The following is a 24708-nucleotide window of genomic DNA, read 5'->3' as shown; positions in this document are numbered from 1 at the left end:
CGAAGCCCTGGCAGAATTCCCCGTCGTTCCTCACTTCCTTCCCTCCCATCCATCCTTCAATCCGTCCCCCTTTATATCTGACCTTTGCCAATGTCAAGTCCTTATACTTTTCGTTTTTCATTTATGCCACGCAATACCACCACACGCCCATTTCCCTGTTTGTAATCATTATTGTGGTCACGCGTGACATTCTCAATCTCCTAAATGTCCCGGTGTTGGAAATGCTGAACAGTATTTATGTCCATTTATTTGGCTTTCAATTACTATTAGCTTTCATTTCGTCCACAACAAAAGGCTCCTATGTTCATAATGGCCCGATAAGGATTGATAATAGCCCTTATCGCTCATTGTGAGTAATGGGAATGCTTCACTTTGCTTTTGTGCATTTTATGCCGGGTGACATAATACTGTTTTGATAACCACGGATAAAAACAATGGTTCCCTGCCTCCCCAGTGGATTGGACAAGCGCACTTTCATTCCACTCAATCCAAGATCTGGAGGGAAAACTGCAATTTGTGGAATAATAATAGAGCCATCATGCTTGATAACAATCTTTGCAGATTGGATTTATTAGTTTAAAAAAAATCCCCGTCAATTTGACAAAGAACTGAAATGACCCCTGCTATCCTAACTGTATAGCCTAGATCCATCTCCTTATCTGCACTGGGAAGTCAATGTTCACTGGAAATGGGTTCAAAGCAGAGGAGACAGAGGACAACTGAGAAACTGAGATCACACTGGTGATTTTAATTACTATAGAACAGGGGTCTTCAACGTTTTCAGGCCAAGGACCCCTTAGTTGAGAGAGAGATGAAGCAGGGACCCTCACAACCTTTTCAGAGATTCCATAGTTTTATTGTTTGACAGCACGATCATCAGTGTATTTTGGATTCATGTCAATTTGTGTTCAGATATTTAATCACTTGAACCGTAAATAAACTTGACCTTTCACTCTGCACTTAGTCTGCTCTTTTTACCTTCTACACCAAACCTCTTTGCTGAAAATAGCCGATCTACAAGCTCACAACTGTGAGGCGTTGTGAGATTGTAGATCAGCTATTTTTGACTAAAGTTCTCAGAATATGGACAGAATATGATTTCTTTATTTTTCATTTTCTGGGAGTAGCTCCAGATTTGATCACAGATCAGGCTTTAGTTTAGTGTTTCTTCTAGCAATAAAGAGACGTTCATGCTCTGACTGGTCTACACAGTAAAATGTGCTACTTTGTCCATAAATGTGCCCTTTACGGGTCCATTTGCCTTTTTATTTTTGTACACTCTCAAAGTTAAATGAACTTTTACTGTATATGAATATGTCACTGTACTGGTGCTTTGTGTTTTACAGTTGACTTTCACTTTTAAGAGCAGTTTAAAGTGCAACTTAAATCACCGTAACGGGTTTCACCACGTCTGACCAAAACAAAGCCTCTCTCTGTGCTCCCCTTATCGCTGCTATAGTCGCCCTTATCTCACAAATGGGCCTCTCTCTCTCTCTCTCTCTCTCCCTCTCTCTCTCTCTCTCTCCCTCTCTCCCTCTCTCTCTCTCTCTCTCTCACACACACACACACACGCGCGCAAGCACGCACAAACACACACACACACACACGCACACACACACACGCGCGCGAGCGCGCACACACACGCACACATTAACGATACTGCACTTCATCTTTTTACTGGCATCCATTTGCAGCGAAAGACAAAACATTAAAAAAAAGAGGAGACCTTTTTTTTCAATGAAATGAAAGGCTTGTGTTGCAGTGATCTGTCAAAGCTAGCGCAGGTTCAACGCTGGGTCAGACTAAGGGGCTTTTCCCCCGTGTTCCCTCTCAAATTACTTGGTCCAGGAGAGCGATATGGGGAGAGGGCTGTGGGAGGGGGCAGAGAAACTCAGATAAATTAGGAGGGAAATACACAGAAAAAGAAAGATCATGGCAATACTAGGGATGGGACGATAAGCGATATTATCGTATATCGCGATTAAAAAACACTCGCGATAATCGTATCGTGGAGATTTTATTTATCGTGATATCGTCCTCTCTATATCACGCACTGGGATCGATTCTTCTTTTATTTGCCGAGCTGCATATCCGGTACCACTTAAACCCTCTATAATTGGTAAAAGGTACTTATAATATACAGTTTCACTCTCTATCAAATGTCTTTGCCAAAAAATAGCGGATCTACAAGCTCACAGCGGCGCGACACGACGCGGCACGTTGTGAGCTTGTAGATTTGCTATTTTTTGGCAAATGTTCCGCCTAGGATAATGGATTGTGATTATCGTGATAATATCGTAATTTATCGCGATTTCTTTTGTCACAATAATCGTGATATGACATTTTCATATCGTCCCATCCCTAGGCAATACACGCACGCATGCACACACGCACACACACGTACACACACACACACACACACACGCACATGCGCACACACACAAACACACACACACACACGCACGCACACACACACACACACACACACACACACACACACACACACACACACACACACACACACACACACACACACACACACACACACACACACACACAGTAGCAGTATGAGGAACAGGCAGGAAAAATAAGTATTAAGTAGGACACAGGAGAAAGCTGTTACAGACTGGGAGAAAGACAGGGACAGAGAAACAAGAGAGAGACAACGTTGAACATTGTTGTGGTTTTGTAAGATAGTTCTCACGGTTGCAATGTGACATAGCTCTGTTCTGATGTAGTCTCATTAATTGTACATATATTTCTTCGTTTTTGATTGTTTTTATTTGAAACGAAAGACTGTTGCACACCCAAAGTGACAGGAGAGACCAGACAATGGTCCGGTAAACTGAATAATAACAGTCCGGTAAAAAAGGTTTTAATGGGGAATCAGTGATCTCATTCTGAGACGTTTGCTTTGGCAATGTTAATGTATCTCATGCCAATAAAGCTCCCTTTGAATGTAATGTATTTGTATTGAGAGAGTGAGAGAGAGAGACGTGGGAGACAGGGAAGAGCAAGAAAGAGCAAGGGAGATCAAGAGAGACAGAAGACAGAAGAGAGGGGGAGAGAAACAGAAATAAAGAGAGCAAATGGGAGAGCAAGAGAAACCAAAATGAATTAAAGAGAAGACTTGACAGGAAGAGGAAGAGAGAGAGAGAGGGGGGGGGGGGGGGGGGTAGTGAACGGTGTGCAGGGGCGTCACACCAAATTCTGGGCCCTGGGTACAAGGATTCACTGCAGGCCCCCCATGAATGTTCTTCATAGGAAGAGGGGGGTTTAAATCATTTAGACTGGGAACGCATTATTACGCATTTGTGCTTTAACTATTGGAAAAATAGCAGATATACAAGCTCACATCGTGGCTGCGAGCTTGTAGATTTGCTATTTTAGAAAAATCATGAAAAGTTGTGCAAGATTTTTTTTGAAACCTATGTTTCTATGTCAGTGGTGCTCAAACCTTTTCATGTGAAAGACCCGCTAAATGATATGTATGTGGCCACGGACCCCCATCTCAAAATATTTAGTTCCAGGGACCCCAAAAAACTACATTTTAGTTACAAATGTTTGCTTAAAAATACATGTAGGCCTATTCAAAGATTTGCACACATTTTCACGACTTTTCAAAAATAGCAGATCTACGAGCTTGTAGATCTGCTATTTTGCAATAGCTAAAGTATAAAATAATTAAGGCCCCTCCACCTTGGGCCCTGGTAACTCAGTCCCTCTTTCCCCACCTTGTGACGCCTCTGGCGGTGTGGCTGCCAGGCCAACAGGCCAGTGTGTGAACATCACGCTCTGCTCTCTCACCTCTCATACCTGTCAGACACACACCAACTACACAGTCACTTCAGTCATCAGCTGGAAAGCACCGCAGGCAACGAGTGAACACTTTTGTGTGTGTTTAACTCAAGAGTGTTTAACTGTTCGAGTTACAAGTGGATGAACGAACACTGGGGACTTTACTGCGAACTGAGTGAAAAGTGAGTACGGGAGATGAGAGAGTTTGCAAGGGAGGGAGGGGGTGTGTGAGAGGAAAAGAGAGCAAACGAGAGAGATAGGGAGAGAGAGAGAGAGAGAGAGAGAGAGAGAGAGAGAGGTAGACAGAAAGAGGCCCATTCATCCAATGAGAGCCGGGGTTAAGAAGTCGACAGCGTCATAAGCATCAAAGGCAGAACATAGAAGCCATTATTCCAGCTGTCTCCGTCCTCTCACCAAACATGAGGCTTTAATAGGGGGCCTGAAATATGGTTAATTCCTATCAAATGAAGTGCTTCCCCTATGTTCATTCAGCAGAGGAGCGCTTCCTTTGTACAAAGCATTGCCACCGCCACTGAGGTAAATGAGGAAAGATTCAACCGAATTTCCGCTCTAATCACAGAGCTTCTAAGTGGGTCATTTTTGTCCTCTCTTCATCCATTCAGTAGACCACTATCCCAGGATTCAGGAACTGTTGCTAAATTAGTTTTAGCATTTTTCTTTTGTACAACACACTGACATGCACACATATGCAACAACACACTCAAACCCTATGCATGGAACCCAACATGGGAGTGAACCCAGAGTGTCAGGTATTGAAGTCATGGGTGGGGACAACGCCTGCAACAAAGACAGGCATTCTGGATGTATGCCCTAAAGGGCACCAGTTACCCTGGTCTTAGCGAGGTCAAAGACCTCTCATCAGTCTTTTAGATGTCATTTTGTTTTGGTTCTAAAATATAGTCATTGGTTTTCTTCCCCTTGAGGAGTTTTCCCTCTCAGAAGGTATATATATATGCGATCTTATTTAATTTTTCTTTCTTTCTTTTATTACGGGTTTATTTGTCACATGGTCACATGTTCAGTGAAATGTTGGTGCGGCAGATCTGCGCTACAAATATTTTCCAACATAGAAAGTAAGGTAATTAAAATAGCTAGTGTGGGTAAACCTAAAAACAGCATTAGTAGTATACACAATGTATAGTGAATGACCATAGACATGAACATATACACAATTTAGAATTGATTGCATCTGTAATAATGGTATATGGACCTAAATGGTGCATTTAATAGACTGTTTCCCGAAGTGGATTTAATCCTCCTTTGCCTGTACCATTCTTAATGGGAAAAGATGAGTTTCAACAGCCTGTGAGAGGTCCTTGTTTTTGTACTTCCTGTTGTACTTCCTCTATTGTGTAACGCCCCTCGAGGCCAGACACACCTGTGGTGGTGACTGCATCAAGAATGTTTCATTGTGTCAGCAAACCTTGAAGAAGACGCAAGCCGACACGTGTTGGTGTAATTTCAATGGTTCTGTCCCATTGGATTAAAGGCCCGGAACTGGATTATTTCTGCCAATTTGTTTTGGTCTCTGTTTGAACATCGGTGGTTTGAGGGACACCAGTAGCTTGTTGCATGGGGCATCAAGACTGTTGAGCAATGATAAAACAGAAACCAGTGGTGGAAAAAGTACTCAAATGTTTTACTCGAGTAAAAGTATCAATACTGCAATGTAGAAATACTCTGTTACAAGTAAAAGTCCGGAATTACATGTCACGAATCAACCCAGAAGTTTAATGAAAATTGGGCGGGGTAATCAGAGAAAACCGACAACACTGTAATATAGAGAAGAGAAGAGAAGAGAAGAGAAGAGAAGAGAAGAGAAGAGAAGAGAAGAGAAGAGAAGAGAAGAGAAGAGAAGAAGAGCTAGTCAGTATGGAAAAAAGCATATGGAGAACTAACCCTGACCCTAACGCAAGAGTGAGATAAACAAAACATGAAGTGACTGATAGAGAGAAAGCTTAAAAGAAAAGGGATGGAAAAAAGATGAAATGAGAGAGAATAGGAAGAAGATCAGGGGGATGACAGAGGGAAGACACACAAGAGAGTGTGACATATACGAAGATCTCACTGTTCAACAGTAATACCGAACAGATTCCCTGCTGAGTTCAAACACAGTTCATGTGTGTGTGTGTGTGTGTGTGTGTGTGTGTGTGTGTGTGTGTGTGTGTGTGTGTGTGTGTGTGTGTGTGTGTGTGTGTGTGTGTGTGTGTGTGTGTGTGTGTGTGTGTGTGTGTGTGTGTGTGTGTGTGTGTGTCGGCCTGTCTGTCAATCTACACTCACTGCCACTGGTGAACCTACATTAACACATGTGCATCCATCCTTCCAGCCTCATCTACACACCTTGAAGGAAGATCGCAGGTTTAAAGGACACCCATGCAGTGACAGCAAATGACTGATTCCTTCACAATGTCTGTGTGACTGGAGATGAGCACACATCACAGTCTGACATCTAACAACCTGCAGGAAAGGTTCAAGGTTGTTCTTTATTGTTACGTCTTGTGTACAGGTACATACTGTAAGCGTAAAGGTTGTATTCATACAGTATGTGTAACGCAGTGATGATGTCACAGTGACATGTCATTTTAAAAGCTCTTGCATACACACACATGCGCCACATGCACGCACACTCACACGCAAAGACATAAGGTCAAAATTCATATCAGAACCGTCACATCTTGACTGTATCTGTAGTACGTACATATGGGTCACGCTCTGACATCACGCTCATCCTTAATCACTGTGAGGCCCATATATGGAGACCCCTGATGTCCACATCACTGTGACATCACTGTGACCCGGTCCCTTTTATGCCCATATATGGAGATCCCTGATGTCCACATCCCTGTGACATTACTGTGACTCTGTGCCACACTGTCCAGATGTCCAAGACATGGCAATCTTTTTCAACCTTAGGCGTCTTACTGGTAGTGTTCATTTCAGAGGGTAAAACATTTAGCCAGAAGGATACTTAGAGATGTGTACACTTACTCAAGTGTGTACAAATGTAACCATACATTGTGTACACTCTCAGTTAAATTAACACTCAGGTTCTTAGCACGCACGCACACACGCACGCACGCACGCACAAGGACACACGCACAAGGACGCACCTCCTCCTAGCCCCCATTACACAAAAACACACAGGCAACACAAAGTTATTTGCGAGACGAATCGTCAGCAAGCAGCCTGTAATCGTGGGCTCTGTTGATGCTGTGGTGGTTGTTGAGGTTGTTATTGATGACGTTGCTGAGGTTAAAAGCAAGAGGAGGACATAATAGAACACAAAGCCTGATTTATACTGCACGCCGGTGTCACACACCCAAAATAGCTGATCTACAAGCTCACAGCGCGCCGCAGCGCGATGCATTGTTAGCCGCGAGACCGGGTATAAGTCAGGCGTCAGTATCTAGAGATATAACTCACAGTGAGAGTGGGAGTTAATCACTCTGTGTGCGTGCGTGCGTGCGTGCGTGCGTGCGTGCGTGCGTGCGTGCGTGCGTGCGTGAGTGAGTGAGTGAGTGCGTGTGTGCGTGCGTGTTTGTTTATATAACTTAATTGAACCCAAGCAGCTTCCTTGGTCTTCAGATAAGATCTGACAGAACGAAACACAAATGTTAATGTACACCAGTGGCCCACAGCAAAGGGGTTTTTGGTTTAGGTCGACAAAGGGGGGATTCACACACACACAGTCACACGCACGCACGCATGCACACACGCACGCACGCACGCACGCAGACACACACACACACACACACACACACACACACACACACACACACACACACACACACACACACACACACACACACACACACACACACACACACACACACACACACACACACCAGCTCACGCACCCTCTCTCAGACCATTCCCTGCCCTGTCCCACACACACACAGGCACAAAAACATACATTATCTAACCTTTCATTTGTCACCTACATCACTTCTCGCCCTGGGTGGGGACTGGGGAGAAGAAGAAAAAATAAAGAAATGATGAAAAGTGAGTGTGTATCTGCCCTCTGAGAGACTGTCAGTGTGGTAGGTTTTTTTCCCCCTCTTCTCTTCTCTGCAGTGAGATTTGTTCTGTTGTATTTCACCAATAGGCTGTTGAGTGCTGTAGAGGGGGGATAGTCACGCTACAGCTGCTTTGTATGAATAACATTTCATGTGCAATAATCTGTGGCTTTCTTGTTAAAGACGCAGACCACCACATGTGCACGCGCACTCGCAGACCACACATGTGCACGCACACTCGCACGCACAAAGAACACAGCCATTGTGCGGCGTACAGTACTACACACACGCGCGTACGCACACGCGCACACACACACACACACACACACACACACACACACACACACACACACACACACACACACACACACACACACACACACACACACATACACACACACATACACACGCAATCAGCCTCAATCAGCTCTCTCTCTCTCTCACAAACACACAACATACGGTATAGCTTTGAAATTGGGTTGCGAGAGAGACGGAGAGAGAGAGAGGGAGAAAGCAAAGTCGCTGAGAGAAAATACATTTGAGGTCACTGTAATACAGGTGTGGTTGAGAACAACACTCTATGGAACTCTCTATTACACTGACCACATATGGTGGACATTATGTATAGGTCATGCATCTATAAAGGCATCTCTGTGAGGGTGTGTCCCCACTATGGGTTTCAGCCGTCAGAAACCAGAGAAGCTGCAGGGGTAAATAATGTTTATGACACAGGCTACAGCCTTTTTTTCTCCCTTTGTGGTGCCCCAGAAGTGAAAGTGCGTTTGGCAGCGCGTTCTGTTCTATTCACCTTATTCCTGGCCCTCTCCAGGGCGCCGCCTTTGCCTTTTACAGAGGGCGCCATTGCGTTTTTCTCTGCCTGCTGCTTCATTCAACATCTTTTCACTTCTTCCCTAGTAAGGAAGCTCACAATGTGTCACATCGTGTCCCCAAATCGTGGAAAAATAAATATTAATTCCCAGGTGTTTCGCCCAGGTGGACATGAAGGGTTTCGACCTACTTCCTGGGCGTGGCCAGGAATAAGGTGAATAAAGGCACCTCAACGTCCAATTCCAATTTGGGATTGATTAGAAGTTGTGTTTATGATATATTATTGTTGTTTTTAAGCCCTCAAAAACACTGTTTGACACTCACTGTCACATGACGCCCATCCTCTATCCATAAACTCATGGGAGTGTGTGGGTCTGCGTGTCCACTGCATATCTCAAGAACCTTCCAATTGATTGACTTCAAAGTCGCTGTGTGTGGGAGGAGGCCCAGGCAATATGAAGATTCGCGTCATGATCCAATGAATCCAGGGATAATTTTTCGTCCTAGGGCTGCTGGCATTAATCTAAGCATGCTGGAAGTAGCGGTGGGCGATATGGAAAAATACAATATCACATATATGTGGGGGCGCCGATGGCCTGGTGGTCAAAGGCGCGTACCATAAAGAATCTGATGCAGCCTGGCAGCTAGTCGCGGGTTTGATTCCTGAGAACTTTGCTGCCGTCACCCCCTGACTCTTTCCTCGTTATAGTCATATCTCCACTGTACTATAAATAAACGAAGTCATGTCAATACTGTGTCTCTTCAAAACGAACAGAGGCACACACACACACACACACACACACACACACACACACACACACACACACACACACACACACACACAGGAGCAACATACATACATACATACGGATGGAAAAGAAAAAGAATAGAAACACAAAATAGACAACTGAAAATGGTGAGAGGAAGACTAATGGACAGGGAGAATATTCATGGAGAACTGGTGCAGTGACTTAAGACACGCACAGTTGACATGTTGGCAGAACTACAAACAGCACAAAGTTTAATTCAACTCTACTCTAATTGCCCGCCTGGCTGCTTCTCCTGTTTCAGTGACGCCCGGAAATATGCAACCCTGTGAAACGGATAAGCCCCCGGCTATGATCATACTCTCTCTGTGTGTGTGTGTGTGTGTGTGTGTGTGTGTGTGTGTGTGTGTGAGTGTGAGTGTGGGTGTGGGTGTGTGTGTGTGTGTGTGTGTGTGTGTGTGTGTGTGTGTGTGTGTGTGTGTGTGTGTGTGTGTGTGTGTGTGTGTGTGTGTGTGTCAGCCCTTACAGAGGTGTCATAACCCTGCAGACTTCACTTCTGCTTTCTACTTGGCTGGTTTGCTCACCACTGTGGAATAATGGAACATGCATGTGCACGTGCGTGTGCACTCACTCCCCCCCACACACACACACAAACACACACACACACTTGACGGTCGGCTCATACCAAGAGCGCACGTGCCAAATAAAACAAACAAATCACTTCACAATCATGAGATCACAAGTTTGGGAGATATATTTTACCTGTTAACATTGAACCTGTTAACAAGATTCCTTTTATTCCCATCAATATTAAGCCCATATCTGGGAATGCCCATATATGGACATATTGTGTCAGTCAGTGTTGTTGCGCGACATGAGTCACAATTGTACATGAATTCCGTCCTTGTCCCTTTTATGCCCATATATGGAGATCCCTGATGTCATCAATAACAAGCCCATATCTGGGAATGCCAAAATATAAAGCCCATATTAGGCAATGCCCATATACTGTATGGACACTCCATATATGGCCAAGACAGAATTCCTTTGCAAATCAAGACTGCTGATATCATCACCTGGATCTCCAAGATCACAACAGTGACTGGATATCCATGACCTGTTCTGACATTACAGTGATGACTCGACCAGCTCAGCAGAAGGGTATACATGCCAAAGCGCCCATGTGCACACACCCATGTGCGCAACCTCGCCCTTTAGGTCTCTTCTCGCCCTTAGGGTGTCTTACCGGTTAGTTGCGACCGTAAGGTCGCAGTTTAGTATCAAAACCTCCACCGGCCGTCCGTCACGTCCGTCACGTCACACGTCACACGTCACACCTTTGCCCTGCTCATATCTGGGCTTGTTTGTGTATTGTATGACATCACGCCACATCATCGGCTGAGGACTGTGTGATGTCATCATATCTCCATATATGGAGACATAAGTTGCTCATGCCCAAATATGGGCTGGTGAGGTCAGACTTAGTGTGATGCGTAGGTTATCTCCATATATGGAGATTCAACTTCAATGAGTAACCATGGCAAATCACACCGTACACAAATGACCCTTATATAAGACCGGCATTATCTACCGACAGCTGCTATAAGCCAACCCTGGCGATAAGGTCTGAGTCGAAGAAATGCTTCTTTCCTGGCAAGAATTGCCCCTTTATACTGTAGGGCTCGTTTGTGTATTGTATGACATCACGCCACATCATCGGCTGAGGACTGTGTGATGTCATCATATCTCCATATATGGAGACATAAGTTGCTCATGCCCAAATATGGGCTGGTGAGGTCAGACTTAGTGTGATGCGTAGGTTATCTCCATATATGGAGATTCAACTTAATCATGGCAAACTGTCAACTGCCCGTATGTCTTGATAATTGGTAAAACAAACTTTTGGCCTATTTGTGGAGATAAGCGACCAACGGTTGCTTATCTCCCGATTAGGGAGTCTTACTGGTAGTATTTGTTATTGTTACTCCTAGCTGTATCTCTTGACATGACAACTAGCTTTCGGGTTTCTGATGCGGTCGGTCGGGAGCGGAAATAGCTTGTAGCACAGGGGTCTTCAACGTTTTCAGGCCAAGGACCCCTTAGTTGAGAGAGCGATGAAGCAGGGACCCCCACAACCTTTTCATGGATTCCATATAGTTTCATTGTTTGACAGCACGATCATCAGTGTATGTTGGATTCATGTCATTTTGTGTTTTCAGATATTTAACCACTTGAACCGTCAATACTTAATAAACTTGACCTTTCACTCTGTACTTAGTCTGCTCTTTTCCCCCTCTACACCAAACCTCTTGGCCAAAAATAGCTGATCTACAAGCTCACAACTGCGAGGTGTTGCAGATCCCGGACCCCCTGTTGAAGACCCATGAGATCTAAAAGCTCACAATGCGTCGCATTGTAGATCGGCTATTTTCAAATGGCCAAAATGTATATGGGTTGAAGCCGTTAATGTATGTTTTGTAATAATAATCAATATACAAAGTAACAAGTAACTAAGGTCTCAAATAAGTGTAGTTGATTAAAAGTACAATATTTTGGATCCAAGATGTTGTGGAGTAGAAGTAAAAGTATTGGAAATTGGAAACACTCAAGTACAAATACCTCACATTTTTACAGTACAGTACAGTACTTGAGTAAATGTACTTAGTTACTTGACACCATGTATGGGGTGTCACTTCTCACCTACTCCTTATCTTATTAGCATGGTTCTTCATGCAAACAAGCTGTCAGTGACACTCGTAAAGCTCAGAGGCTTACGTCATGTGTGAAAATATCTGCATCGTCAAAAGCTAATTAAAGAGATAACAGTGTAATTCATGGAAATGTCACAGTAAGGATCTCACTCAAATTAGGAAAAGTCCAAGAGCAACATCTTTGACGGATAATTCAACCTGTGTGTGCGTTCTGTGTTGTGTGGCATTGAGCTCTGTGCCTCTAATTAACAATCAGAACTGGAAAAAAAGGTAATTAATTAAAAAGCTAAGTGGGAGACTTCAACACATGCTGAGACACCATTCATGCACGCATGCGTGCACAAACACGCGCGCACGCACGCACGCACGCACGCACGCACGCACGCACGCACGCACGCACGCACGCACGCACGCACGCACGCACACACACACACACACACACACACACACACACACACAAACACACACAAACACACGTGCATGCTAGGGATGGGACGATACGTGATATTATCGTTTATAGTGATAAAACACTCACAATAATCGTATCGTGGAGATTTAATATATTGTGATATCGTCCTCCGACATGCACTGGGATCAATTCACCTTTTATTTGCCGAGCTGCATATCCGGTACCACTTAAACCCTCTATAATTGGTAAAAGGTACTTTAACATACGTACTTGATACAGTCTTTTTTTTTTCACTCTTTCAAATGTCTTGTGAGCTTGTAGATCTGCTATTTTTTGGCAAATGTTACAGGATAATGGATTTTGATTATCGCGATAATATCGTAAATCGTGATTTCTTTTGTCACAATAATCGTAATATGAAATACATACATATTGTCCCAGTGCACGCCACACTCATTTTCAAATCAGGCATGAATAAAAGTGCCCGTCAACCCTTTGATAGCAAAGGACAATCACAACAGAGACGCATGCTGACGACTAATACATTCATTTTAACCGGGGCTTATGGTTCCACTATATTGTAACCTTCAAATATGGACAGTTATTACATTGTGGACGGTGATAAGAAGAGGCTGTGTGATTAATCCTAACAGCTGCCAAAAACACTTAGAACTGCATCAAAGACGGCACTGGGAAGCAATGACGTCTGATTCTTTAATGTAATTAAACTTGTAGTAGGATAAAGGAATGTAGGAAATGATTCACTGACGGGATTTAATGATTTAAGTGGATTGTATGGAATGAAAGCGGGAGAGCGATGGAGAGAGAGAGTAAAGAGATACATATCGTCGTTGTCGGGTGGAAACCTCGTATCTCCAAGTTTCAAATTTGTATGTTCTTTCTCAAAGTAAAGCACTGCTTCATCGTACAAGGCCGTCGCACAAAAGTAGCAAAAACAGCAGATCTACAAGCACACAACGCCTCGCACCGCAAGGCGTTGTGTGCTTGTAGATCGGCTGTTTTCACTAGTTTAAATCATTTTTAAAATGATAAATGAAAAACGAACGGTTTTGGACATAGGTTTCCACCCGACAACGACGGTATATCCAATAAGAGATAAAGAAAGATTGAGATAAAGGGAGAGAAGGCAAATGGGTTGTTCGCATTGAGATGGAGGGGGAGAGAGGCAGAAAATAATGGAGCGAGGCAAGAAAGGAAGATTTAAAATTGTATGGATGCTCATGGGAAGACTGGACTGGACGTGATTGATGATGAAGCATTAGCCACTGTTTACGCTTACACATTAGAATCCTCAGTGACCCTCAGAGAGTGTTTACATGTGTGGACACTCTCTGAGTTACATCAACGGATAAATGAACACTGAGAATTTTAAGGTGTACTGAACTGTGCTGGAAACACACAGTTTGGGTAGTAGTATTGCAGATAGAAAAGAGCCTTCTCTTATCAGCTAAAGCAGGGGTCTTCAACATTTTCAGGCCCCTTAGTCGGGAGAGAAATGAAGCAGGGACCCCCACAACCTGTTCATAGATTCGATATAGTTTCATCGTTTGACAGCACAATCATCAGTGTATTTTGGATTCATGTCAATTTGTGTTTTCAGATATTTAACCACTTGAGCCGTCAATACTTAATAAATTGACCTTTCATTCTGTACTTAGTCTGCTCTTTTTCCCCTCTACACCAAACCTCTTTGCTGAAAATAGCCCATCTACAAGCTCACAACGCCTCGCGCTGTGAGCTTGTATGGATATGGATAATATATTATTATATAAGATAAAAAAGGAAAAAAAAAAAAGTTCTATCACTCAAAGATTTAGAGGACCCCCTGTAGTAACTCTGAGGACCCCCTCGGGGTCCCGGACCCTCTGTTTAAGACCCCTGAGCTAAAGTGCCCCAACACTCATACGCATACACAGACACACACACTCACACACACATACACACACACACACACACACACACACACACACACACACACACACACACACACACACACACACACACACACACACAACACATGCACACACACACGCTCTTTAGCCGAAGTGCTTCACACCTTGACAAGATGTACCTGATTAGCAGGTTGTTCAGTTCAGCGCTTGAGTCACGCTCAGAGCATACAGATGTCTCACCTGTTCTCTAACTGCTAACTGCCAACAGTAAATCCTGGTTGACTGGTGCCTTGTGTCCATGTGTGTGCGCACGCAAGGACAGGATGCAAATCCTGGATGCAAAGCAGGCTTGAATGATAACTGAAATAACTTAACTGCCTCACGTACTGTCAGAGCGCTCATACCAGTCTAGACTTGCCTGAACTGGTCCAGTTTGTAGTGACCCGTTGAGGAACTCTTATAACCATATGAACCATAGCGTCCCTATTCTGAGCATGTCATAACAGCCAACAGTCAATGGAAATGTCTGATCTACAAGCACAAAATGTGTCGCAAAGAGATCTGGGGCAGAGTGAAAAGGGGAGGGCAAAGAGCTTTGGTGTAGAGGGAAAAAAGAGCAGACTAAGTACAGAGTGAAAGGTTACGTTTATTAAGTATTGACGGTTCAAGTGGTTAAATATCTGAAAACACAAATTGGCATGAATCCAAAATACGCTGATGATCGTGCTGTCGAACAATGAAACTATATGGAATCTATATGAACAGGCTGTGGGGGTCACCGCTTCATCTCTCTCTCAACTAAGGGGTCCTTGGCCTGAAAACGATGAAGACCAGGGGTCTTCATCGTTTAGGCCCTTTGTCTCACGTTGGCCAGGGGGAGCTTTACAGACTTGACTTACTGAAGGTGGAGGATCATGTCAAGTTCAGACTAAATTAGACTAAATTGCGCTCATAAAATTGTCAATAAAAACAATACCCCCTACCATATATTAACTAACTTCTGTATTTCATGCTCTATCCACCTGTTTCCGCTAGAATTTACTGTAGCATTATCTGCGGGACACTTCCGGTTAACAGCAGACATACAAGTTCACGTCGCGTCGCAGAAGCAACCGTTGTGAGCTTGTAGATCACACTCGGCTGCGGTGCCGGAAGCTGCCGTACACCTTTTGCGCAATGCACAATGGGACGTTGGAAACGTGTGGATAGGGGCCGAACTTAAACCTTCGACTTTGATTCTTTTATGCTCTCCCTGAGAATATTAAAAGACCAACATTGTATTAATATTCAGCTTTATAGCAAATTCCACTCCACTCTTGCTCTTAGATGAGAATAAAGTGATTAGAAAATACTAGCCTTGAAAATAAATGAATACGTTTGCTATGGAGCTTAATGTTTTATCCTTTTTGTATTCCTTTTGACCATGCATTTTAATAATCTCGTCTGTGATTTTATCAAATTAGTGCTGAATAAATCAAAGTATCACTTTGGATGTGGATCTTTGTCAGTATGACCATGAGGTTGCTTTTTACATGACACAGGTGGAGAGAGAGAGAGAGAGAGAGAGAGAGAGAGAGAGAGAGAGAGAGAGAGAGAGAGAGAAGATTAAACACTCTCTCTTCCTCTCTCTCCTCACAGATGTCTTTCTCTAACGACTGTCTCGCACTCTCTCTCCATCTCTCTTGTTCATCACAGCTGTCCTATGATCCTCATGGGAAAAGGGACAAAAAACATGACAGGCCTCTCATTAGAAGAAAGAAAGAAAGAAAGAAAGAAAGAAAGAAAGAAAGAAAGAAGAGAGTGAGGGAAGGAAGAAATAAGATAGTCAACAACAAAGTAAGCAAACAAGGAAGGGAGGAGGGATGGAGATGTGGAAAACATTAAGAAGTAAAGTGAGGAAAGAAAAGATTCACTACCATTAAACAGATCCAAGTATAAAAACATGTTTTTTCCCCCTCATATTGTTTCTCCTAATACTTTGCATCTTCTCCCAGCTCATGTCTGCCATCCCGTTTTAACACATTAAAAAATCAATAGAAACCTAGCCAAATGTAAAAAAATAAATAAAACAGCTACGCCATGAATACATATTTCAATGTCATCTCCCTCTTGTTCTCACAGTTCCAAGGCGGCCGCCACCATAGGGTGACATCCCTCGTTGGGATCCTGTCGCATCACGGCGGGCGGATTTCAATGCTAAACCCATTAGCCAAGCATCACTCACAGTCGGAGGCGGCGATGATAAATAACCCAACCGGAGCAATCTGATTAGGGGATGGAGGCAGGAAACGGAGGGAATGAGCAATAGCAGCGATGCCGCCGTTATCAGGCCCGAGTCAGATTGGAAATCACATACCGAGAAATGTTCATCTGCAATGGTGGGTGACAAATGTTTCCTAAAATATGGATCTGAGCCCCCCCAGTCCCCACACAGACAGCCCCAAAAAGAAAGCATAGTCACAGAGGCCTGTCCATGGCGAGTCTTGATTTTATGATGATGCCACTTTTTGTTACAGTATGTGCAGGTTACTGAGCTCTGACACCCAAAGGTCACCTGTGTCTACACATCAAACATCTCAATGGGCCGATCAATGAGAATACTTTAACCTGCCAGAGCCTAAGGGGACTTCGCGTGGGTTGCCTCGCGGTCAGGGCTGTGGTCGAGTCGATCGTTATATTTGCCTGGCATGTCATCCTTAAAGGACCATACATGTCATTGTCTATTCATAACTTTGACCACATACATGTGTAGAAAGTTTTCTTTCCATGAAGGCTATATGTTTTGATTATTTATTTTTTTTACATTTACATACCAAACCTCCTCGAATAATTGATCAGATATTGCCCACTTCCTTTCCACAATGATACATAATCACCCCAAGCTGCAGTGGACCTTCTACAACACAAGGTGCCCCATGTGAGTTGTAACTCTCTTTTGCATTTGTTGCTGTAGTGTTATTAATGGATTAACTACAAACATAGCCTACAGCAGGGCTCCCCAATAGGCGGCCCGCGGGCCATTTGCGGCCCGCGGGGGGCTACTGTCTGGCCCCCACCAACCCCAGTAATAATGGTAGTATAAGAGCAGCAACAACACTAGTATATCGTCATTGTTGGGTGGAAACCTTGTATGTCTAAAACCGTTTGTTTTGTATTTATCATTGTAGCCCTGTTGTTATTTTGGGTTAATAAGAAGAGACATTATTTGAAATACTGTTATTTGAATTAAGCTAAAAAGATATACTGTAACAGTTATTTTGTGTGATTTTGATATATTGTGACATTGTTTATGGTTCAAAAGAAATGGGTATACTTACTTATATTTACCTACTTTGAAATTACCTCAGAGAGTGTTATATTTACCTGTGGGTTTATTCTATATTTACTGGGTTTTATTTCTGTGAAGTTCTGTATTTTGTCCATCTGCACTTACCGTAGCAGAGTGGCTGAGCCAATGAGGAGTGTCCTAGCACGTCATGTGATGGGAAGTAAACAAGCGCACGTTGTCTTCAGAGAGGAGATGCGGTGATAAGAGATCAGAGACGTTGTGAATGAACGATAAAAGTGATATAAAGGAAACGTGACAAACGGTTTAATTTGCTGAGTTTTACAGTCCCGTGTGACAACTCATCACCGGGAGGACTGAAAGCTGTACTGTGGAGTGCCAGTGCCTTCGTTAGGATCGTGACTGTGTCATTCTACAGTGAGTGTTTGAGCAGCTAGCTGGCTAAAGTTAGCTGCGTGTCTGCACTGGTGGCCCGCAGTATTTTGAGTGGACGGCTAGTTAGCCAAAGCTAGCCGGTACAGTAGTGTTGCTAAGCCAGCAACGTGAGCTGTTGTTGAGAGAGACTGTGGAGCTAGGGGTGGACCCCTTTGACTCGTCAGCGGAGCATCAAAGTCAGTTTGTGAAGAGCATCATCCGTCGGTCTTTTGAAGATTCAACGTGTAAACAAGTAACGTCTGAACAGTGAGTAAATTCCTGAGTGAGGACGCCATCTACAGACAGTAAACAGGCCTGCAACGTGGGTGGGGTTTTGTTTTCTTTTATTTAGATGCCGGCTTAGGTAATACAGTGCACTGGTATTATTGAGTAACAGTTTGAATTACTGGTGAAACTATTTTGAGGTATTTGAAACTATTACATTTGAGGTATTTGGCCAATTATATTGAAAGTGTTTACATATTTGAAGGTATTGATTGATTGTTTGAAGGGAACCAAGGTTATTGCACTACATAGTGAATGTATGTGTTGTTTTATTTTGCACCTTATTGTGAATTTGGATAAAGCCAATTGTATTTTATTTTTCTATTTCCCTAACTACTTTTCCCTAACTAAAATCCTTATAATTGATGTCCTGGTGTCTGTCTCAATTTACTCAACGTATGTTTAAGGTTTTCCAAGTAAAGGTCTTATTGGGGATTACTTATTTTGACAACTCAAACATAGCATTATATAACTCGGGAACCCTTCTCCATAGATACGTGGGGATTAGATGGGCTACATATGGAGGCACTGCTGAGATGCTATTGTTTTGAGATAATTGCATTGTAATTCCCAATTAAAAAAAGTTAAAGGGGTAGTAAAAAAAAAAAAAAAAAAAAAGGAAATTTAATTTAAACTACCAGTCCATGTGGTTTAAAAGAGCAGACACCAAAGTAAGTAGTGCTACCTGCCTGCCAATTTATTTTAAAATAGCAGTCAAAACCCAAACACAATGTTTGCCAAAAAGTTAAAGAACTGGTGTCGGGGAGAGGGGCTGGATGAGGCCTACGCACTCCTGACTGTTGTCCCAGAAGAGACAGAAATAAGTCACATAGAAGAAGTCCTACGGAGCATAAAGTGCCTTGGAGCTGTCCGTGTGAGGGGCAGGATGTTAAGTGATGCAGGAGATGAGCTCATGGTGCTCTGTGAGTGCAAAGAAAAGGTGACAGAAGCACAGTCTATTCCACCTGAAGCGTGTTTTACGGAAGGCTCTGAGTCTAAAGCCTGGCCAATCTATACAGTGACAGAGAGCCCAACAGCCACTGGAGACGATTTTAACAGTAAATTGAGTGCTCTGCTTACAGCAGAGGGAAAGTCTATGGAAGACGTGCAGGCTTTGTACACAGGGCAAGAGGCAGTCCCAACCCCAGGCTCAGTAGAGTCAATAATCCGTGCTGTTGGTGACCTGCTAGAGAAAACAGGAAAGCCACCTCCTGAGAGCGGAGGATATCGGCGCCTGCGTGTGTTCTCAGGTACTGTACCTACTCCAGCCGGGGAAGAGCAGTTCGACCATTGGATGGAGCAGGCCTACTTGATGGTGGAGGAGAGTGATTGCCCACCAAAAGAGAAACGCAGGAGGATAATGGAAAGCCTGAAGGGACAGGCACTTGAAGTTATCAAAGCTGTGCGAATATCTGAACCAGATGTCACCCCAGAGAAATGCTTGGAAGCACTAGAGAGTGCATTTGGACTGGCTGAATCAGGTGATGATTTATATTTCTCCTTCCGTCTGCTGCGCCAACAACCGGGAGAGAAACTGTCAGAGTTCTTAAGAAGATTAGAGCGTTGTCTGTCCAAAGTCGTACAACGAGGTGGTCTTCCAGCCAGCGGCATGGATAGAGCCCGCATTGAGCAACTACTTAAAGGGGCAGTAGGTGCAGACTTGATGTTAATTCAGTTACGACTGAGGGAAAAGAAGGACAACCCTCCAACATTCCTCCAACTGCTGCGTGATATCCGCACAGAAGAGGAGTATGAAGCCTCTAAAGCTAAGCTAAACCAGTCTGTGCGCACAGTCTATGCCAAACCACAGGCTGAAAACCAATCAGAAATACAAACCCTGAGAGCAGAGTTAAAAGAGATTAAGTCCATGTTCGCTACACTGGCGACGGAATCTCACCCAGTCAAAGAAGAAACTGCTGAGACACCCCCTGCCCCAGCACAAGACACAGAGACTAGTCAAGACCCTGAAGTAATTGCCCTCAGGAAGCAAGTGAGGCAATTAACCCAGAAAATGAACTCCAAAATGTTCCATGCAGCTGCGGCCTCACCAGCAGTGATGACCGTGGGCAGCACCAGTCCTGCACCCTGTAACCATCCTGCATCCACTAACTGTCCTGCACCCACCACCCCAACAAGAGGAGCCACTAACTCAGCTGACTTCATCTGTTACCGGTGTGGGGACAATGGACATATTGCAGGAAGGTGCAGGAATGCTGAGAACCCCAGCAAAGTGATCCAGAAGCTTATTGGAGCACTCAAAAAGGCTAACACTACTGACTCACAGCCCGCCAGTGCTGAGCCTACAGCTAATGTGGACTGTAAGAAGAGTGCATTGGAGTTTCACAAGACAACCGACCTACCAGAAGGCTTGATAGGGCCTCCAGCCTTGGAGCCACTAAAAGTAAATGGCCACCTGTGTGACGCACTGTTGGACAGTGGCTCACGTGTCAGCATCATCTTCGAGTCCTGGTATAAGCAGCACCTGTCCGATGTGCCGATCCACCCAGTGAGCAGATTGGATATATGGGGCCTAAGTGACTCTAGCTACCCGTACCTCGGCTATGCAGTAGTCGACATTGAGTTTCCGAAGAAAGTGACAGGAGCCCCGACCACTGTTTCAGTCCTGGCCCTGATTTGTCCTGACCCTGCGGGTCCCGACAAGACACCTGTGATTCTGGGTACTAATGCTAAAGCCAGTCTTCCCAAACGCCTTGCACAGCTGTGTGAAGACATGCCTGGGACATGTATGGCTCGAACAATGGCCGTTCAAAGCACCTGCACCGAGCCCTCAAGATTTCCCCAAAGCAATGAGGAAGTAGGATATGTAAAGTGGCAGGGCCCTGGTCCATTGGTGATACCTGCTGGACGCAGCTGTCATGCCATTTGCAAAGTCGAGGCCAGTGACCCACTACCGGATGAGATCCTGATGGTCGAAGCCTCCTCCTCAAGCCCCCTTCCTGCAGGAGTGCTATTGCAGCCCATAGTCATTCCAAGCCATGCAGTTGATCTTAACAGTTTCACAGTCATCCTCCAGAACGAATCCCTCAAAGACACAACCATACCCGTGGGGTCCGTTGTTGGCTGCCTGTATCCCACTGATGTAGTCACCACAATGTCAAAGCAACAGCCAGTCTCTGAAGATTTTGACATCAGTCTGCTCAACTTTGGAGACTCCCCTGCTCCTGAAGAGTGGAAAGCAAGACTGAGACAGGAACTGTCCGAGAGAGCAGAAGTATTCTCTCTCGATGAACTAGATGTGGGGCTAGCAAAAGATGTGGAGCATACTATTCGCCTGGAAGACGCGCGACCTTTCCGTGAGCGCTCTAGACGCCTTGCTCCTGCAGATATCGATGATGTGAGGAGTCATATACAGAAGCTATTGGCTGCAGGCATCATCAAGGAATCCAGAAGTCCATACGCTTCCCCCATAGTGGTGGTCAGGAAGAAAAGTGGAGCAGTGCGGATGTGCATCGACTACCGCACACTAAATAGTCGAACAATCCCTGATCAGTACACCACTCCCCGGATTGACGAGGCTCTGGACTGCTTAACCGGCAGCAAGTGGTTCTCTGTCTTAAGACTTAAGGAGCGGCTACTATCAAATTGCCATGAAGGAGGAGGACAAAGAAAAAACGGCCTTCATATGTCCTCTGGGCTTTTATGAGTTCGAGAGAATGCCTCAAGGGATTACCGGAGCACCTGCGACTTTCCAAAGATTAATGGAAAAGGCGGTTGGAGATATGAACCTCCTCCAAGTTCTCGTTTACCTGGACGACCTGATCATCTTTGGAAAGACATTGGAAGAACATGAGTCCAGACTCCTGAAAGTCCTAGACCGGCTCAGAGAAGTTGGTCTCAAGATTTCTCTCGACAAATGTGTCTTCTGTCAGACCAGGGTCAAATATGTGGGTCATATCGTGTCAGCAGATGGTGTCGCTACAGATCCCAGCAAGGTCGAAGCTGTTACCAACTGGCCCAGGCCCACAAACCTAAAGACTCTAAGATCGTATTTGGGCTTCTGTGGATATTATCGCAGATTTATCTACAACTACTCAGCCATTGTCCGTCCCCTAACGGAGCTGACTAAGGGGTACGCTCCCACACAGAAGGGAAGGAAACCAAAGAAAGGGAAAAGTGAAGTCTACCTGGATGAGAAGGAACCGTTCGGAGAAAGATGGGATCAAGCGTGCACAGATGCATTCGAACACATCAAGCACTGTCTCACTAATGCTCCAGTGCTGGCTTTCGCTGACCCCAGCAAACCCTACGTGGTGCACGTGGATGCCAGTCTCGCAGGGCTTGGCGCAGTTCTATATCAAGCCCACCCAGAAGGTCTAAGGCCAGTGGCCTTCGCCAGCCGAAAACTGAGCTCTTCGGAAAGAAACTACCCCATACATCAGTTAGAGTTCTTGTCTCTCAAGTGGGCCATTGTGGAGAAGTTCCACGACTATCTCTATGGAGCCAATTTCACAGTCCGCACTGACAACAATCCGCTGACGTACGTACTTACAACTGCCAAGCTCAATGCCCATGGACATCGTGGCTGTCGGATTTGTCAGTCTACAGCTTCGATATCCTCTACCGACCTGGAAGAAACAACATTGATGCGGATCTGTTGTCGAGGATGGAGCCAAGAGAAGAGGATACAGACTGGAAAAGCATATCCCAGTCTGGTGTCAAGTCTATATGTCAGCAGGTTGGTGTTCTGGGATCCCCTCAAGCCTCTCCAAGATACGTAGAACAACTTGGAGCATCCCCTGAGTGTGTGCCAGATGTGTATGCCTTCCCTACGCGGGTGCAGCTGAACACACTAGGCCAGTTGTCCAGACAAGAATTGATCCTGGCTCAAGGAAAAGACCCAGTAATAGGACCGACCATCCATGCAGTGAAGCAAGGGAAGTGGCCAGATGATGTAGAGTCTGATCCTGAGATCTCGGCCATGAAGAGACAAATGGCAAAGTTGGTCATGGAGGACGGACTACTACACCGTGTGAGCCAAAGCCTGTCTGGAGAGCAGAATCGTCAGCTCGTGCTGCCAGCTGAGTTCAGACCAGTTGTGTTAAAGTCCCTTCATGACGACCTCGGTCACTTGGGAGCGGAAAGGACTGTTGACATGATAAGAAGCCGGTTCTACTGGCCGAAGATGGCTGCCAGTGTCGAGCAGTATGTCAGAAACTGTGGAGAGTGCATTCTGAGGAAAGCCCCTGCACACAAAGCTGCTCCCCTACATCAAATAGTCAGCAATGGGCCCATGGACCTCGTGTGTATAGACTTCCTTTCAATGGAGCCAGATTCAAGAGGAATCAGCAATGTACTGGTCATAACTGATCATTTCACGAGGTACGCCCAAGCCTTCCCTACCAAGAACCAAAAGGCCCTCACAGTCGCCAAAATCCTTGTTGACAAGTACTTTGTTCACTATGGCCTTCCTACCAGAATCCATTCTGACCAAGGGCGGGATTTTGAGTCGCGATTGATCAAAGAACTCCTGAAGATAATGGGCATAAGAAAGTCCCGAACGACCCCCTATCACCCCCAGGGTGATCCGCAGCCGGAACGGTTCAATCGGACTTTGTTGTCCATGTTGGGCACATTGAACCAGGAGAAGAAAAGACAGTGGAGTCAACATGTTGTGCATCTGGTGCATGCGTACAACAGCACCACAAGTGACGCTACGGGATACTCCCCTTACTTCCTAATGTTTGGGAGGGAAGCCCGACTCCCCGTTGATGTGTGCTTCGGCACCCAGCCTGAAGATCAAGTAGAACGTCAACACTCATCCTATGTCACTAAGCTAAAGCAAGACTTGCAGAAGGCTTATCAGCTAGCAGAAGAAGCCTCAAACAAGTTACACCTCCGCAACAAAAAGGCCTATGACAAGAGAGTGAGGTGTCAAAACCTAGAGCCTGGTGACCGGGTGTTGCTCAAGAACCTAGCCTTTACTGGGAAACACAAGCTCCAGAATCGCTGGTGTGACATTCCCTATGTGGTCACAGAGAAAATGCCAAACCTACCCGTTTACAAGTTGAAGCCTGAGAACGGGATGGGCAAGTTGAAAACCCTGCACCGAGATCATCTATTGCCTGTCGGAGAACTGGTGCGAATGCCAGTGTTGGACAAAGATGAAGATTTGCCAGCCAAGCCCAGAACTCGAGCACAAGTTAGGGGTAAGCGCAAAACCTCTGATTACTCAGTGCAACAAGAATCATCCTCAGAATCAGAGTCTGATCTGGAGTATCCCCAGCGTAGGTCCTACCGTA

Source organism: Nannobrachium achirus, assembly GCF_963921795.1.
Source record: "Nannobrachium achirus genome assembly, chromosome: 2".
Classification (NCBI taxonomy): domain Eukaryota; kingdom Metazoa; phylum Chordata; class Actinopteri; order Myctophiformes; family Myctophidae; genus Nannobrachium; species Nannobrachium achirus.
Note: the sequence above shows the minus strand (reverse complement) of the source record.